General features: G+C 40.9%; 1 protein-coding gene across 1 annotated transcript in view; it reads left to right on the top strand.

Annotated features, from left to right (window-relative positions):
- KCNAB1 (potassium voltage-gated channel subfamily A regulatory beta subunit 1) overlaps positions 1–21,341 on the top strand; it is a 128,219-nt gene that overhangs the window by 52,041 nt on the left and 54,837 nt on the right. The window lies entirely within an intron of this gene.

Genomic DNA, 21,341 nt, shown 5'->3' with positions numbered 1-21,341 from the left:
CACTGATCCATTGACTAAGTGATTTGTTGGCCGCTGTGTCTATATACTCAAGGAATCATTTATACATACAGAGCCATTATCATTTTCTTTCATTATTTAAGATAGGCTGAGCTGCCTTGTAAAAAGGAAAGAGTAAACTGTTTGTTGCATCAAATGGAATATAGCGAGTAAAAGCCGAGGACTATATGTTAATCTATATGACTGTCTAACGTATATCATAGATTGAAACATATGTGAAGCATTATATACATTGAGTTGCTGCACCACACTATTGCCCATTATGTCTACAGAAATGGGTGTTCAGAGGTCAAACTGCAATGTTCTTTTATTTTGAACTCTTTTATGCTTTATAACACATTAGTGCATGCATAATAAATCGTTTGTGAACATGTAAATGAAATTATTGTCCTTAGTCTATATATGAGTTGGGTATATATGATCTGTGTATGTATCGATTACTAGTATTAGTGACTGCATTTTCTGCCATGGTCCATAGCAATATATACAAATAACTTGTGTTCTCACAGGTGCCTGTCTCATTGGTTTATAATTAAAGAAATTATGCATTGCCTCACTCCTGTGATCTAACACCCATATTGTGGTTTCTACAGTTACTATAGTAACAGTCTAGGAACTCAACCAAATATGTTTCTAAATGTTTTTTTCTGCAATGTACTTGGTCATTGTTACAAGGGAGGGCTGGCATCTATCGACCAGGCGGGACACCTGGCCAAATAGCCCATTAACACAGAGGATTAGAACATATTTGAGAGATAACAAAAAGTCATAGAAGACATGCCAAATACAATAGGGATCCCATAATAGGAACATAGAAAGGATCCTGACATGGTACAATGCATCACAAAATTATAGACCCTATTGAGTTAAATTCCAGGTATACTGGAAAAGCAGTGGAACAAGTAAAAAAACCCAAAAAACTAAGATTTCACTGTTCTTTCAGCTCTTAAGCGCTAGAAAACATAGTCCTCCACACATTTGGTCTAACTGAAATTTAATATATTAAGTAAAATCTCCTTTCTACAGAGCACTGCTGAAGCTGTAGGCACTATATACATATAAGGTAATAATATTTCCATTGTACTGCATATATTAAACATATATATATATATATATATATATATATATATATATATACTGAGGGTATACACTGTTGCCATGTTGACATGACATATTAGGTCCATTTGTAGTTATTTGACATTTAATACATTTAATACAGTAATGTTTGTAAAGTTAAAGCTGTAACACTGTATTGTCTGCTGTAGGCTAAGGAATGGTTATTCTATTAATGCATGTTCTGTGCAGGGCAGGTAGTGCTGGGTGTTTGGAGATGTGCTGTACAGATGGACATGCTGACAGTCCTGCAGTACCAGAACTTGCTGATTTGGGACAATGTGTAGAGCACACTGTGCCTTATCAGGCTGTCCTTATGTTTCTCTGTTGTCATTTATGGAGAACGCTTGTGATCTGCCAAAAAAGACCAGCAATGGCCAAGCCTAAGTCACTGAGCAGACCCTTACTTACATATTAACCCTCTAAGCTCCAATCTCATCCTCATCCCATAATAAACACAGACTCCAGCACTGCATTGCCACCCACGCTGCACTGTTGGATGTGTGTGTGTATGTATGTGTGTATGTGTGTGTGTGTGTATCCCACCCACCACGTGTTAGCTATTCTGCACATAATCAACAATCTCCTTAAATGTTAATGCACAAAGTTTAATTGACAACGGTGCACTTCAATGCTGACTCCCAGTATACGGTCCTGCAGGTTACTAATCAGCAGATCTCCCGTAATTAAGAGCCGCTATTATTTGCGATGCACTGATTGGAGAGACGGCATCCTCCGTTTAAAGAGCTACCTGTCAGTGCAGCAGCGGCGGCGGCGCGGAGTGGGAGCCTCGCGCAGTCCCCGATCCTGCCGTCACATCTCACACAATCGCAAGCATTCGGGTCCTGCCCTCGGGAGTTTCCTTGGATTAAATGCTTTTCGCCCAATTGCAGAGCTTTGGTCTGCTCAGCATTTCATGGTCCACAGGCTGTTGAAGACACATCTTTGCAGATCTGCAGCTTTGACTGGGAAGCTGGGACTGCAATATTGGACAGAGACTTTGGGTAGAGAAGGAAGAGGACATTTGGTCTTTTTGTTGGTGGTGGTACCTCTGTTCTGTTCTAATTTACCTGGAATCCTAAATCTTGCTCCACACTCTAACCCTTTACTCTGATCGTTTCATCCCCGTATAAAGAAGACAAGAGCCACTTCGGGTCCGAACTTATTTCGTATTGTGATTCGGGATCACTCCCAAGGCAGGGACCATGCAAGTTTCTATAGCTTGTACAGAACACAATTTAAAGAGCCGAAACGCAGATGACAGACACTCCAAGCAGAACTCCAGCGGCCCCAACGTGGTCAATGCAGCCCGAGCCAGGTTCAGAACAGTGGCTATAATAGCCCGAAGTTTGGGAACCTTTACCCCCCAGCATCACATCTCCTTAAAGGAATCCACTGCCAAACAGACAGGCATGAAATATAGGTGAGAAAACATGACCATTCTGCAACATCTATATTATATACATTGTTATTCATATATATATAAGATCATGATCTAGAATCCTCATTAATATATTCACCTGTTCATGGTAAACCTTGCATGCGTTCCCTTTAATGCCTGGGTTACATAGTGATTGTGATTATTATTGTGTGGTTATTGTGACAGTGAAGGCTATACTATTCTGGATGTTAATATAAACTCACCTAATGCACAGGAAGGAGTTCTGGATCTTTTCTGACCCTGCACAGTGTCATTTCTTGTCAGTCTGTATACTTTATTCGCAAAACCTTTAGAGGTTCTGGTTTTCTTGTGTTTACTGAAATGAAGTCACTATTCCACAAAGTAGAACTACAGATCTCTGGCCAAACCTCATCTAGAGTATTGTGTGCAGTTCTAGATCTAGAAGGATATTGATTCTGGAGAGAGTTCAGTTGAGGGCTAATAAAATAGTGAATGGTTTGCAGGACACAAATTAAAAGGAAAGACTAAAGATCTCATTATGTATAGCTTGGAGGAAAGAAGAGAGAGGGGAGATGTGATAGAAACATTTACATTAATAAAGGGATTTAACAAAGTACAGGAGAGGACTTTATTTCAAATGAGGAGGAATGTTAGATCAAGAGGTCATAGTCAAAAACTAGAGAGCCAGGGGCTTAGAGGTAATATAAGGACATTTTACTTTACTGAGAGAGTGGTTCAAAAGCAGATCAGTCTCCCAGCAGAAGTGGTAGAGGTGCACACCGTAAGGGAATTTAAACATGCTTGGGATAGGCTTGATGAAAGAGGAGACCAAGAATCGATTAAGGTATGAATCTTTAAAGCAGGAATAAAAAAGGCAGACTAGATGGAACAAATTGATCTTTTGCTGATGCTGTCAAATTCTCTGTTTGTGTGTGTCTGGAAGTCATAACTACTCCTTGAGTGTCAGCTCACCTGCACATAAAGGGCACACGCATGATCTTTTGAACGCGGCTGTGATGTTGGCTTTGATAGCCCTTACAATCACAAATGGAGTATTTTGTTTTTTTTCTAATTAGCCAAGAAAGCCCCTATGGAATGCAGCGTGTCCTCGGCAAACACAGTCCTCCGCCTTCACACTAAAGCTGAGCTGAATGTTGAAACTAATTAAAATGGAGATAACGTTATTGCGACTTTATTTCTGTGAATAGTGAGATTAATCGCACTTCACCTTGAATGTACTTTTGAAACACAACCACAAACCTCTGCAAAGATTTATTTTTTCACCTGCCTAATGAAACCGGTAGGATTAGGAATCATTTTTCAGGATGAAAAAGATAACATTAAATGTTTAAGAGGAAAACTCCCGTGTGGACGGGCTCGGGCAGTGATTGATACTAATTGGAATAAGCAAAAGGAAGCTACTCAAGATATAAATCAAAGGTTGGACTTGCCGATTACTGGTGGTTGTCTACTATAAATAAACCCCATACTTAAAACATACCGTTCAAGACAACAGCAATGATTTATCATGCCAGGCTCAAAGAGTTGGGGAATTAACCCCTTAGGGGTCAGGGGCATGCACCAAGCCACCAGCGCTATACAATTTATTCACCTATTTGGATAAAGAAAGAAAATTAGCAATCGGTCTAAAAAAGCTAGCAATCTAATTTACTTATTTTAGTAAAATATGAAAATGGATGAGAATTTGGAAACCTCTCAGGCTCCTGTGTTTTAGTAGAATACGCACTAAAGTAAATGAGAAATTGCAAGCTTTAGTCCAGCATGGAGAACATATTAGTGGTCCAAGAGCTAAACTAAGTGGCCCATCTAGTGTTTACATTCTCTACACACCAGTGCTTCATTTTTGCTTTGTGTTTCTTGAACTCTTCCATCATGGGATCTCTCACCACCTGTTCTGCACATTCTTTCTAGACATCTATATAAATTACCCATATAGAGATTTGACCTTTTATTTTGCAGAACCCTCTAAAACCCATTATATTTCTATACTTTCTTTGTTCGTTGCAATTTTTCATTTTGTAGTCATTGAACAGACTGATACAATCCTAATGTTAATTTGTTCTATTATGTAATCATTTTAAAACATTTCCAGCATGGTGCGCTCTGACTGTGATTGATAATAATTTCAATAAACGTAAAGGAAACCACAGAGATTTTGGCAGCTAGTTTCCCAAGCTCCCGTCTGTTTTGGCAAATGTGACATTGCGTTTTTTTTTTGTTATTTTAATGGCTTTTCTGCAGTCCTGCCACATACTGTAGCAGAGAATTCTATTGTCGACAATACGTTTACATGCATAGGTTTGGTTGAGGAAGCGCGCCTTGTATAGATTTCTTTTTCTAATATGCTTTTTCAGAACAGATGTTGGGTATTAATGTTTCGTGGGATACTTTGCTAAATTTACACCGGTGAAAGGGATGGAAACTTGCAGCACAGAGCGGAAAGCATATTTGTTTTAGAGAACATAGGCTTTATATGTATATCGGAATAGCATAGAAACTAAACTAGGGACTAATCATTACCTGACGGGGGGATTTCTTCATTAAAGAGGGGCTTTGCATTATGAGTGAGCTTGTGTTGGAAGTAGATCTTGGCAGTCCCTGTATAATGCATTGTTAAATAATTTCCTAATCAATCTCATTGAACCATATGCATTAAACTGTGCTGGTGGTAAGCTTTTATCGGGGGGGACTGGCACCTTTTGGCCTCAAGGACACTCAAACACTCATTGATAACTAAGATAAGCGCTAACGCACAAACATTTACTCACACTCACTCTCACCATGGACGTCCAGAGGGTGGGGGTGCTTCTCTCTGGAAATTCAAAGTGACCGTCAGGAGCATCAGCAGGGGAGAGATAAACCGTAGGCTGTTTAGAGTAGGTTTACTAGACATGGGGCAGAAAAAACACCTGGCAGTCATCAAAAAGCTCTACAGTGCAAACACTAACTTATGTTGACTGCATCTCCATTAATATTCAGCAGCTGGCTGGACTTCATGGGAATTGTAGTTATAGACTAGGGTTGTCTTTGACTCCAGCTCCCATGATAAACAGAGTCAGTAAAATAATTTAAAATCAAACACAATGACAAACTGGCACAAAAGGAGAAAAGGGCCCAACGTTTGATAGCTTACAATATGGGTAGTTGCATCTAATATTTACCACCCCGCTTTTGTAAACTCATGTTGTGCAGGTACATGCTGGTCTGTTAGCGCCTACTACTGTTGTCATATAATTTTTCCTATTTATGGGTAAAGAACATTTGCCTCCAACCAGGAAACCCCTCTCCTGAGCCAACAAAGGTAGGCAATGAGGATGAGGTAAGGATGGGGAGGATATTTTGCCCCACTTGAAAAAATCCTGCAGATGCCCATGACTCACACACTGACACTACACACTATCATTCCTCCCCACCATCATTCCTCCCCACCATCATACCTCCCCACCATCATACCTCCCCACCATCATACTTCCCCACCATCATATCTCCCCACCATCATATCTCCCCACCATCATATCTCCCCACCATCATATCTCCCCACCATCATATCTCCCCACCATCATATCTCCCCACCATCATTCCTCCCCACCATCATTCCTCCCCACCATCATTCCTCCCCACCATCATACTTCACTGTGTCACACCTGCTTGCACGCTTTAATGCAGCGTTGCATAATCCTCGCACCACAGCGAGAAAAAAAGTTGGACTATTATATATAATAAACCACCTGCAAAATGTTCTGCCAACTATCGCTTCAGTGAATAATTTCTAGTGCCTTCAATTGGCAAGAGGCCACGAGCAATATTTTACGTAGCTTTCTAAATACTCTACTTATGTAACAAATTACAAACAAAAAAGCATGTTTTATAAGTTAAACATTAGCAGGAAGGATGAAAGGATCTCAGGAGGTAAAAGACAAACAGGAGTCAAATATACTGTATTTTATACCAATACAAACTGCTACAACCAGATGTCATAGATGGTAACATTTTAGATGTAATGTTAGAAAGCATTATGTTATTGTTAGGGTGGTGGATACATGGAATATTCTTCCAACAGAGGTAATAGAGGGTAATATGGTGAGGAAATGCATGGAATAGCCATATAGATATGTTCAGCATAACCCAAGGCTTGGGCTAAGTAAAGTTTAGGCTCTCACTACAGGTTTAGATTAGATTGGTTGCGTGGGTAGCCAGCTGATTACGTAGATACAATTATAACCCAAACAGTTGTGAATGCTTTGTACATAATATTGACACATGCTGGATATTCTGCAATAAAATTTGCCTTTAAAGGCTTATTTCAGAATAGATACAAAACTAATTGCACTCTCTAATACGTTAGGCAAATACAAATTAGCAGATCTATAATCTTATTCTTTTATAATCATACGAAAATGTAGAGCAGCACTACAGAGGCATATTTTTCAGAGCTAAGTGTCCCTTAATCAGTGTGTACGTCCCATCCCATGTAGTGCAGCACTATATAAGCGTTATATAAGGAACTGCTGCATATAATCTATGGGGTATATTCTACATGCATACATTGCAACAAAAGCCATAAGAAGGCCCCTTGTCTCTAAAGTGGGACAGATCACAGTAGATCACTTATGATCAGTGGGACAGATCACTTAGATCACAATAGATCACTTTCACAGGGTATCCTGCAGTCCTCTAATTGCTTGTTTCTCCTGAATTATTGTACTAGTTATTTTGTAAGTGGTGATGGGATGTATGCTAGATTGCGCCTGCTTTCTATAGTGCACACGAAGGGCACATATGCTAGTGAAATGATAAAGCAATGGGTTAAATATATATAAATAGGAAAGTGTATACATACCTAGCTCTTTGTAACTACCTATCATTCAGTTTCCAATAATGTTCAGGCTTTATGTGATGCAGTTGCTATGGAAACCAATGTAATACACTTTGCCTTGGAATTTGTTTGCTAAATACGGACGGTTGAACCATACAATAACACAAACCCTTGTGGATAGTGCATGAAGTCATCTCATACAGATGTCAGCCTACAGCCTCTCCGATTTAATAAGCATGGTTTTCCTAGATAATAAATCTAGAACCAATTAAAACAAGCATTTAAGAACAAGCGCATCCATTCAAACCCTGTCCATCTGCTATCACGCTCAGCGGTGCATTCTTTTTTCTTGTAAATACAGATGGCAACTATCAACTCAACTTGATGAAAACCAAAAGCTGCTTCATTATAATTTAATATTCATATATACCGTATATAAAAACCAAGTATAGCACTGCAATATATTGGTCTTCATTAGGTTCATAATACAATATTAAAACAAGTTACTTTTCTCTACTAAAAGTGGGTATAACTTTAATGATCCCAGGAAAGTTGTAGATCCTGAAAGCTTATTCTGTCAAAGTAGAGACCTCAGTGGTGCTAAAAGCTTAATTTTTAAAGACAATTACTATGTACAGGTGATTTTCCATTATGTACAAACTGCCTAATGCCACAAACCATGATCACCAGAAAAGAGATGCAACCGAATTAAGCACACCTTCAGTCTTGGTCACTCATTTTTAAATAATTAACAAAAGTTTTTGTGATAATTAATCCAAAGGGTGATATTTAAGATTCAATATCGGTAGCGGGGTCACAGTAACGAAAAAGTAAAGTATTTGGAAACCTATGATACAGTATTTATTTTTTTTTGTCATTTTCTGTCGTTTTTTTTCGAACCATGCATTATATTATTACCAGCGGGTGGAGGGGATGAATGCTAATATGTGACACAGTAATGCGTGTGCATTTTATAACTGCTGTGGACTACAATCCTCAGCATGGGCAAAGTTCATTTCAGTCTTCAAAGTTACCCTTTTCAAATAGAGGAATGCTGCACAATCTATGAAACTAGGAAGGAGGGGGCAGTTAACGTGAATGCATGCTGTGGACCGTATGCCAGATTTTTCCGGCCAATGCACACAATGTATATCCAGCCAAGCGATTGCTTCCTTTCTTGCTGTGTCTGGTCTTACAAATCCACCTTGAATGTCAGTTACTGGTCACCGGCCACGTGTATTGCTGTGTTACTGATTTAAATGTGACATTAGCCCTATCTGTAGTGATTAACAGCTCTGTACAAGCCACAAAAGAGCAAATATTAATCTGGTAACACAGAAGATATTGTATCTGAATAACAGAAACATATATTAAAAGCTTTATAAATACTATAAATGGCGTAACTGTATATCTGCCAGTGCGTCCAGGACTGTCATGGCACCTTTTTTATACTGGAGTAAAATGCATATTTTTATACAAAGATGGTAATACTATCATTTATCATGTATGTCCAGCTGGTGGCTTGGATAGCGCATGTAGACCTCAAAGGGTTAAACTGTTGACTGCTAAGTCTTTGATTTTATGGTAAGGGGCTTGGGAAGATACTTCCACTTTAAGAACTACCAAACTTTTGTTTCAATATTTTTTCAGTCTCATTAATTCCCATGCAAACGACAGGTGCCTTGAGAAAAGGCTACATTGTTTACTGTAATGCTTCAAGAAAACACGACGTGAACGAAGACCGAATAGACTTTTATTGGGATGTAATTATAAGCCTCCATACTGTGACCTTTATCTGGGTTGTTCGCAAAGTGCATTTGAGGGAGCACCCATGGATAGAACACGCTGGGTATGGTTAATTCATTTTGATGAGCTCAAATTACTCACTGATTCCCTAACTAGGATATTGCTTGTACAGCTCAAAGTGGAGGAGTTATAAAACATAAATGTAATAAGGTTTTGTTTTTTAATGCTTGTTTTCCGAGCTTCTGGTGGCAAAACATTCCCTCGTTTGCAATTTTAGGTCTGTTACATTTGCATAGAGGCTTTTTTTAATATAGTAGATATTTTATGTGAAGATCAGAAAGGATAATATCCTGCTGCAACAATCATTAGTCCAGATATGTATAGCTTTTTGACTCTTGGCAAACAAAAAGGGTGGAAAATGATTGTTTCCCATGTTTTTGAGCCTTATACACCAACATAGAGAATAGAATGCAAGATTATAAGGGTAGTGTCTTCTTCTCTGTCTCTGTCAGTATGTCTTGATATATGTTAAAGGGACATCATCAGCCATCTAATGCACTTTAATGTATATGATAGCTGAGAGATCCCTTTAAATGTAAGTGGTGTCCCCCTTGCAAATGCATTGGGGAATCTCCAGAATCCCTCCATATGCATTTGCTGCTTTGCCCCCTGCCAGGTTATTTTCTGTGCAGGAGATATGTTCAGTCGAACACTGCATATAAAAGTACACAAGTGTAAACACACATATACACACATACTGCCATTGGACACGCCTGTCCAGATACACACATATATACACATACTCTGCCCTCACACATGCCTGCCTTTATACACACATATACACATATACCGCCCTTACACACACATATACACATACACCGCCCTTACACACAACAGCTTACAAACACACATATACCTACACTGCTCCCATACACCTATACTCTTCATCTCTTATGTTTCTCCTCTTCCATCTTGCTGTGGGAGCGCGAGGTCTGTCATTTCAGACCTCTGCTTTAGTGATCCCTAATCACCATGCGCCAGCTATTGATGCTGAGTGCAGGGATTTCTAGCGTATAGTGATTAGGGAGCACAGAAGCCGAGGCCTGAAGTGACAGACCTCGCCCTCCCTAATGCTGGGCGGGTTAAAGGGAGATTGTGAGCAGGACTGGTTGGGGAGATCACAATCTTGCACCTGCCTCACTGCTCGCCCCTCCCCTTTAGATAAGCTGGCAGCAACGTGATTCACCACAGGGCCTCTAGAACCTGGGGCCCCTGGACCATGGGCGTAGGAACCCCTAAAAATCTGGGGGGGATAGCATTTTTACTGGTAGGGTATACCTGACCATTTCACCAACAGGGATTTTTATGACATTGCATTATAAATACATAGACATTAATAGGTAGTTGGTCCCCCTTTGCAGCAATAACGGCTTCCACTCTTCTGGGAACGATTTCCACAAGATTTTGGAGAGTTTCTGTGGGGAATTTTTGCAATCATGCCTTTATGGACCTTGTTTTGTACACTGGGGCACAGACCTTCCCCAAAACTGTTCCCACAAAGTTAGAAGCATAGTGCTGTCCAAAATGTCTTGGTTTATCACCTTCAGCTCATAAAACGTTCTACTGGATGAATGGGAGAAAATTCCCACAGAAACAGAAAAATCTTACAACCACAGATGGACCCCACTGGACACGGCCACAGAGACTACTATGATGTATTGAAGGATCCATCTAAGACTCCTAACGTGTCATGCACACAGGAACATATCCACACACTTAAACACTTGAATAACATACACATACATACACACCAACATACACACACACACACACACACACAATAATACACCCAAAAAGATTCCCACCCTAATATACCTAGACACATGCCCACTATAACACACCTGAAAACAGACTAACATACCCACAAAAACAGATGTGCGCAATAACATACCCACAAACATACGCTATCACACCCAGACACGCATTCAAACACATCCTTCACTTACTCTGCCTACCCGTAGATTTAACACGTGGCGCTTTGTATTAGTGATGCCCTAGACCAAGTAGCACCCCGCAATATTCTCTTGTGTCCAAATGCTACATACAGTGACACACACTCATTTTAACCAGAAATAGGCCTGGATTTAACCCTAGGCGCCCCTGAGTTAAACATGTGTTACAGGGAATCATTGTCTTCCCTTTAAGTACGACATGCCTGCTCATACACACACATATGCACTGCTCTTACGCATTCCTGCCCACAAAAACACACATATACGCTGCAGTTTCCTGCACATACACACTTGCCAGTACTCACACATATGCACTACCCTTATACACGCCTGCCCAAACATACATAAACTGCTCACACACACATGCCTCCCCATAAATATACACTGCCCTTGAACATACTTACACAGATGTATACACTATAAGACAAATACACTCCTAATATACACACATATACACTGCCCATACACACATACACACTGCCCATACAGACGTACCCATACACACTGCCCATACAGACGTACACATATACACTGCCCATACACACGTACACATATACACTGCCCATACACACATACACACGTACACTGCCCATACACACGTACACTGCCCATACACACGTACAGATATACACTGCCCATACACACGTACACATATACACTGCCCATACACACGTACACATATACACTGCCCATACACACGTACACATACACTGCCCATACACACGTACACATATACACTGCCCATACACACGTACACATATACACTGCCCATACACACGTACACATATACACTGACCATACACACGTACACATATACACTGCCCATACACACGTACACATATACACTGCCCATACACACGTACACATATACACTGCCCATACACACGTACACATATACACTGCCCATACACACGTACACATATACACTGCCCATACACACGTACATATATACACTGCCCATACACACGTACACATATACACGTACACATATACACTGCCCATACACACGTACACATATACACTGCCCATACACACGTACACATATACACTGCCCATACACACGTACACATATACACTGCCCATACACACGTACACATATACACTGCCCATATACACGTACACATATACACTGCCCATACACACGTACACATATACACTGCCCATATACACGTACACATATACACTGCCCATATACACGTACACATATACACTGCCCATACACACGTACACATATACACTGCCCATACACACGTACACATATACACTGCCCATACACACGTACACATATACACTGCCCATACACACGTACACATATACACTGCCCATACACACGTACACATATACACTGCCCATACACACGTACACATATACACTGCCCATACACACGTACACATATACACTGCCCATACCCACGTACACATATACACTGCCCATATACACGTACACTGCCCATACACACGTACACATATACACTGCCTATACACACGTACATATATACACTGCCCATACACACGTACATATATACACTGCCCCTCGTTTTGCACATCAGACCCCCCCTCGTTTTGCACATCAGACCCCCCTCGTTTTGCACATCAGACCCCCCCCCTCGTTTTGCACATCAGACCCCCCCTCGTTTTGCACATCAGACCCCCCCTCGTTTTGCACATCAGACCCCCCCCTCGTTTTGCACATCAGACCCCCCCTCGTTTTGCACATCAGACCCCCCCTCGTTTTGCACATCAGACCCCCCCTCGTTTTGCACATCAGACCCCCCCCTCGTTTTGCACATCAGACCCCCCCTCGTTTTGCACATCAGACCCCCCCCCCTCGTTTTGCACATCAGACCCCCCCCCTCGTTTTGCACATCAGACCCCCCCCTCGTTTTGCACATCAGACCCCCCCTCGTTTTGCACATCAGACACCCCCCCCCTCGTTTTGCACATCTCTTACCTTTCTCTTCTTCCTTTCTGCTTTCTCTTCATCCTCTCCTTCTGGTTTGCCGCTCACTCTCAGTGCAGTGCGGCTGCGCACAGCTGTTTATGCTGAGCGCCGGGGCTGGGATATAAACGTCATATCCAGAGCCGGCCTTAGGTGTTCTGGCGCCCTGTGCGGACTACTCGTCTGGCGCCCCCCCCCATCCCAAAAAAAGAAAGGAATCAAAACTTGTAACAAAACCCCAATCACTATATACTACGCCAAACATTGATGTGGTGTAGGCCTACCACTTCATTGTCTGGCTTAGTAGTAGGGATGCACCAAAACGAATTCTGGACTGAAACCAAAAGTGCAGCATTTACCTGGCTGAAACCGAATATGACCCCCCCCACACCATAACACATAACAAAACAATTAAATAACAATATTTATATATATATATATATATATATATATATATATATATATATATATGATTAACAGCAATCACATTCTTATCATGCCCGCAGATTCCAGGATGTACTCGTAGACTACTTGGCATGATAGGAGTATGATTGCCCTATGTACCCCGTCTCACTCCATTCTCCCTATCTACCCCCTCCTAACTATCTACCCTCTCCCTCTTTGAAGTTCACTTACCTTTCAGGAGTCCTGCGGTGGGGGTGCAAGGCCTCTGCCTCCCAGCTCTGCCACTGTATGGAACAGTATAGAGTGATGGGAGTTATGATGTACTTTAGAGCATAATTATATAATGAAAAATACATTGGAAATGATACAGCATAACACCCATCACTCTCACACACTTACCAATCCACACATATACCAATCCACAAACATATACCAATCCACACACATATACCAATCCACACATATACACCAATCCACACACATATACCAATCCACACACATATACCAATCCACACACATACACCAATCCACACATATACACCAATCCACACATATACACCAATCCACACATATACACCAATCCACACATATACACCAATCCACACACATACCAATCCACACACATATACCAATCCACACACATATACCAATCCACACACATATACCAATCCACACACATACACCAATCCACACATATACACCAATCCACACATATACACCAATCCACACATATACCAATCCACACATATACACCAATCCACACATATACACCAATCCACACATATATACCAATCCACACACATACCAATCCACACGCATACCACTCCACACATATACACCAATCCACACATATACACCAATCCACTCCACACATATACACCAATCCACACACATACACCAATCCACACTTATACACCAATCCACTCCACACATATACACCAATCCACACATTTACACCAATCCACTCCACACATATACACCAATCCACATATATACACCAATCCACACACACATATACACCAATCCACACATATACACCAATCCACACATATACACCAATCCACACATATACACCAATCCACTCCACACATATACACCAATCCACATATATACACCAATCCACACACACATACCAATCCACACATATACACCAAACCACACATATACACCAAACCACACATATACACCAATCCACACATACACCAATCCACACATATATACCAAACCACACATATATACCAATCCACTCTCACTGTCACTCTATGCTTTCCTACCTTTCCTCTTTCAGTTTCTTTGCCTCCTCTTCGCTCTTCTTCTTAGTTCTTCTGTCTTCTCTTCTTCCGGGTCAGAGGGCACGGAGACCGGTGGGCGCGGCTTCAGTGCTGTGCGCCGGGATCTGACAGCAAACCCCTGCGCACAGCAGCTGTTGCCGCGGGGATCACAAGGGAGCGGTATCGGAGGTCTGTTAAAGACCTCCGATACCGCTCCCTTGCGAGCCTGCTCCTCCAGCGGCGGACATTACTGTCCGTCTCTGGAGGGGTGCCGGGTGCCCCCATACTGGCGGCAGCGGACCCCGCGGCGGCAGGGGCGTCGGACCGCGCTGCGGCGGCGGCGGACCCCGCAGCGGCGCCCCCTGGAGTGTGGCGCCCTGTGCGGCCGCACAGGTCGCACACCCCAAAGGCCGGCCCTGGTCATATCCCATCGCCCGGCGCTCAGTGACAGAGATCACACCGGTAAGTGTGCCCTTAATGTTGGACTGGTTAGGGAAATCCGTGATCTCCCCAACCAGTCCTGCATGCTGCAGCTGCTGATCGGGCAGCTGTGCACCGAGGGCACTTACCTCACACAGCCCTGGGGGGGATTTCTCTATTATCGGTCCCCCCCGCATGATTTCCTGGGGGGGATCTGTCCCCCCCGTCCCCCCCGGTTCCTACGCCCCTGCCCTGGACAACTGTCCAGTGTGCACATGCGTTTAGGCGGCACTGTGCCAATCAGTCTTGTAGCTGGGGGTTGCAAATTCGGTAAAGACGCAAAAGTGGGGCAAGGAATAATCTATGGAGGCAATTGCCCTCCTGTAGCGATGCCTATGATGGTCAGTGTTCCATTCACGGGAAGGTAATCCCTGTTTTCAGAATTGTATGGCCCACGATGCGTTCCTGACCTGGGGTACCTTGGGATTCCCAGCCATTGAGGCTTTTCTTGATAAATCCAACAAAACCTTGTTCTCATATCAGATATGTAAAGACCAATTCTCTGTTCTAAATATCTCAAAGAGCTGTATTGGATAAAGTACAGTGTTAATAAATATAACTTACTAGATAAATAATACTGTATCAATTAAATCCATGATTTGGTGTGATATAAATTAATGAAAAAATATATATGAATAAATAAATATGAGTCCAATAATGTCCAATCAGGGAACAATTCAGTAGTCAGCCAAATAATTTATCCAAAAAGAAATGTATCCAAGGGTCAAATGCATCCAGTGATTAAATAATCCAAGAAAAATGTTCAATTTTCAGAGTCTACAGCTCCATAATGAAAAGACAGAAATGAAGAGCACATAGTGTGATATCTCAATAAATAAATAATTTAATAGAGATAACATTAAAAAAAACTAGAGCTCTGTAGAAATATATACACAAAGCACTGAACTCTTCTTCCGCATGCGTCAATATGCGACTCCGCCCACCCAATGCGTTTCACCAATAGGCTTCCTCACGGGTATCGTGGCATCTAGTGTGGGCAGGAGATCTGTACCTGTGTATTTGCTGCTCTTTTGCTGGATGGCCACGCTATCATTAACAGAGCTGATATATGACATCATATCACTGTACCACACGTGATATGTTTGGAAAATATTTGTGTAACGGATTTATAGATCTCCTGCTCCCATCCAAAGATACCAAGGAAAGGATGCTACATGGGACAGCAAGTAGGGCCTAGCTCCAAATACACAACCGTGAACAAGAGCATGCACTCCGTATTCTCAAGCATCTGCGCACTGGTCCGCTATCTTTTATTATGCAGTAGTGAACCGGAGCTCTTAAACACAAACGTTTAGGGGCTCAACGTCCTAAAAATTTCTTCTCCACACCAAAACTGTCCGTTTGCTAACCGCTAGCAGAACTGGATGTAGATAAGACCATAACACCTGGTGTTACATATGGATACATATTTGTTATCATCCTTCAGTGATGCAATAGCAGTTTGCTGGCAATCTTGACCATTATTGCTCATACAAGTATAAGCAATATATAAATACGTATATGTAATATGCTTACTGTTCAATACCTAAAAACACTTTTACATAAAACATTAAACAAATTCCCGATTCTATATATATATAAAGCATCGGCCTCTTCTGAAAAGAAAGAAAAGGGTAACAACAACATGAACAAATTGTCCGAGAACTGTCAGATGTAAGTCTATAATACACCACCAACCCGTCTATTACATTTGGTATGATGTATTAATCTGCATCAATTCTGTAATGAGTATGTTTGAGTCTGTCACCTATTCTATAGAAAGTGACAAAGCTCCATGATGCACATTCAGATGAATTCCAGCATGATGTCATGCACAATACATGCATAATACAACATTGCAAGAATTGTTTTTTGTTTTTTTTTTTAGGGAATTTTCATTCTAGCGGGCAACTCATTTTCCGCAGATTCTCAGAAATGCAGTCATTGTTAGCTGTTATCTACATAGAATAGCACCAGCCAGAAAGCTGTTGACGTTCTAGATAAATGTCATGCAGAACGACAACAAATCTGTAAAATCTTATTATGAGCCAACACTGATAAAAAAGGAGAGCAGACACATACATGTTTGCCAAAGGGAGCTTACAGTCTGACGTTCTCGGTCAAGGTAAAGAGAGTCAGTGCTTAAGACCACTATGTGAAAGTGGCATTATCAGAGTGAAAAAAAAACCATAAATGTGGCTAAATCGGGATTAACCATTTCAGGGCCGAGGCTATTTTACACTACAGGACCAGAGCAATTTCCATGTTTTTGCTATCTCTTTCTTCAACTGTTATTTCCCATTCTCATCTAGCGTACCCACACAAATTACGTACAGCCTCTCTTAAACAGTATTTATAAATGTAAGACATCATTTTTTTTATGAATAGAATGTAAAAAAGCGGCATTTAAAAAAAAAACGTTTCAGTTTTACAGGTATATAAATTCTACACAGGTACACAGCTAGTGTAAAGGTGGAAAACATCCCAAAAAGATATAATCCTTAATTTGCCCAATTAGGAAACAATTATGTTCATTTTATTGCAACATATAAACATGGAGGCATTTTACCCCTTTCTCAGTCTAGTTGAATTCCTTTTAAAATGTAAGATAGAATTCAACTGAAAGCCCAAGGACCAGGTTGCCACATTTTGTAAAAATACCTTGATAGTTTTTGTTACCCATAAGCTATTTTTTTCCTGACTGCTGTGCAAACACCGGCTAAGCAACAACATACCCAGGGAGTCCGTTTCACGCGAGTTTCCAATCTGATAGTTATCTCACAATTCACAAAATATGTAATGATATTTATACCCTTGTCTATATTCATGACATTAGGCAGTTGCATTGACATTTTTTAGCAGTGAATTTTAGAAATGACTGCTCTTCTGAAACGGGGTAATTACCATATTCAGATCTTTGTGTTTTTCTTGTCACGTATGACTAACTGCTGCTATATTTTTATGTTTTTATATGGCACCTGGAATGTCACGCCACGTTCTGCAGCCTTGCCTTGTGAAACCGACCTGTTATCAGAGCTGGTCCCAGTATTGTGTCATACCCTTCACATTGATGACCCCATCATCTTTCCGGGCAGACATGGAAAATTCCTAACCCACTTTCAGTTAAATATGGTGTAGAAATCACAGCTGTTTAAATGGTTATGTATTACTGATTTAGTTTTATAATCTACTTTATGGTACTTAACAAATAACAAGGAAAGCTGGAACAATAGGTCATTCTCCAAGGCCTGAGATCGGTGGGCTCAGGGCAGTGAGAGAGAGAGAGAGAATATTTTACAGAGGGAACTGGATAAAAAGCAATAGAAAAATCGTGTTATTTACTAAATCACTTATCAGAAGCTAATATATAATTTTTTTAAAATGTTCCACTAGCGCAAGACAGTACAGGAACGAATCCCAGCATAAGGAAGATTAAACAATGTGGAAAATGTCAGGCTAGTTGGACCGTGCAGTGGATAGGTATTAGGTTTATGTGTGAGCAGATAATGCCTCTTCCTATTCATTCTTGCTACTGCCCGGCTTTTTCTGAAACAAAGAACTCTGTGCTGCGGCAGGCATGAAGATTAACTGAACTCAGAGGTCACCCTTTTTTGTACCTTATTAATGAATGCAGAAATCATATATATTACACAATTTTAAACATGTAAGTTTACTTTCCACCTCTACATCTTTACGGCCTCAGAGTCTCCTTTCCTCTATATTCTTTTAACCTAAAGGTCGAGGAGCTGTGACAAAAACACGGGGCATGGGGATTCTCCTTCATCTTCACAAGTGTATTCACTGATGAGAATTATCTCCTTTAACTGGAACAGCTTAGATTACTTTTGAGATGGAGACGACATACATTCCCACAGACTAACTTGGAAAACAAGCATCTCAGATGGTACGTTCCACCACATTAAAAATGCACTTTTGGTGGATTTTTGAGGATATAAATAGAAAAGATGCTATCAAGTTCATATTTTTAACCTTCAAGGAGTGCTTCATTCAGGAACATTAAGGATTTTGCAGTCAGACTTTTATAAAGTATGGAGCATTCCCACTTCCATGACGGAACATCTGCAGTGTTCTCAGCTAAAATCTGCCCGTTTTTGTACAAAGATACAAATCGTGTAAAATTCAGGAGGCCTGTGGTTAAATCCCCTTGACTCCTGTCTTAACAGCAGGAAACTAATAGGAGGACATGTGGTTCTATGCCGAGTCTCCTGCTGGTTCCCAATAAACGTGACAAAGGATTTAGGCTCTAGCAGCCTCAACCTACCAACCTATCTGCTTCATCCAGCACCTACATAAACTCAGAGTTTAGTATTCCACAGCTTGCTGCCCTCTCTCTGTATTTCTTGGACAGTCTGACTCTCTTTACTTGTCTCATAAAATATATCAAACAGGCATCCTATTTTCTTGTAGGAACCTGGCTGGTTTAATTGTAATTTAATGGGAGTTCCTTGCATGTGTTGGCACAGCCTAGGAGTTATCTGTTTTGTGAGTATTTCAAGGACCATTAGCAGCCAGTAACAGCCTGTACTTGGAGCAAATCAAGTGCAAGATTTCTTGTAATAGCATCCATTAGGTTCATCACAGACTTTACCTTCTCTTGGGTAAAAGGTAAGAATCCATTAGCGCACAGCTGGATAGATGGTAGAGACTAGAAAGAAGCTCAAATATTACAGAATGTAGCGCTAGCTTTCAAGTTAGAACAGGTGTAGCTGGGCAACTGTTGAGTCTTTCACACAGAAACACTTTGCGGTGTACAGGATGACATGTAATGGAACAGAAAAAACAGATACAGAAGGGGGAGCACAAAACTTAAAAGGCATCCACATTCAGATGGTGCTAGGAAAAAAATGACCAATAAGTACATAAAACAAAGCAAGAATTTAGCCCATGTCCAGCCATTCAAAAAATACTATATGGCCGTATATTGCTTATCCCGCCACTACGTCAAAGTATCCAGGCTTGCCCAGACTTATCTAATTTTTCATGGCTATATTACTCACCAGTGAGCTGAATCAGTGGGACTGCATTGCATTTGATGGAATCCTTCATATTTATACCTTACATATGTTTTTTAATGGTATTCTCTGGGAATGTGGTAAATTTTTGCTTTGTTTTATGTACTTATTGTTCATTTTTTAAAACCCAGCAGAAGCCCTGGAATCTGAATGTGTATGCCTTTTAATGCTTTTTAGATTGTGCTCTCCCCTTTCTGTATAATGTTTTTTGGTAATACTTACATTTTAGTTTTTTTCTTTTTTCCTGCTCTCCTCCGAAGTGACGACCTTCTCCTTGTCACGAGGAACTCTTGTTCTTGTGAGCCCGCCCCCTTGAACGTCTTCAAAGTGGCCACCCGGCCGCGAAGTTCAAAGCAGCCATCGTTCGGCTGAAATACTGAAATATAACACTTGCATGAATAGGTCACCTGAATGAGACATACAAACCATATATTTGCAGGTATACATAAATAATGTATGGAAACATAGCAGATACAGATCAACAGAATAACACACAAACCCAGCTTTGTATGTATAGATCAATTGAAAATCACATGTAAACTCAGCGCTGCATGTATAAATCAACTGAATAAGACATACAAACAAACCCTGTATTTGCAGGTATACATAAATAATGTATGGAAACATAGCATAACAGATAAAGATCAACAGAATAGCACACAAACCCAGCTTTGCAGGTATAAATCAATTGGAAATCGCATATAAACCATATAAACTCAGCATTAAAGTTAAAAAAAAAAAAAAAACTAAATTACAGGCATTGATCACAGGTTGCACACTCCAAATTCCAGCCCTGGCGTCCACATTGCCCACAGAGAACCTGACCAGCACCCAAATTACACACATAGATTACAGCCCAGCCTGAGCCAACTTTGTCCCCAAACAGCCCTGCGTAAGACCTCTTTGTCCCATAAACACCCTACTTGTGCCATCTTTGCCTTTCCCCAAATCACTTAAACATCCATGATACACACAAAAACTTATAGTCACTCACTCATTCTTTCATTTACACAATCATTCATTCACACAAATCATTTGCACATATTCATTAATGCATTCACACAAATCATTCATGCAAATCATCCA

The sequence above is a fragment of the Spea bombifrons genome, chromosome 3, assembly GCF_027358695.1.
Source record: "Spea bombifrons isolate aSpeBom1 chromosome 3, aSpeBom1.2.pri, whole genome shotgun sequence".
NCBI lineage: Eukaryota > Metazoa > Chordata > Amphibia > Anura > Pelobatidae > Spea > Spea bombifrons.
This window is presented reverse-complemented; position numbering and strand designations above follow the sequence as displayed.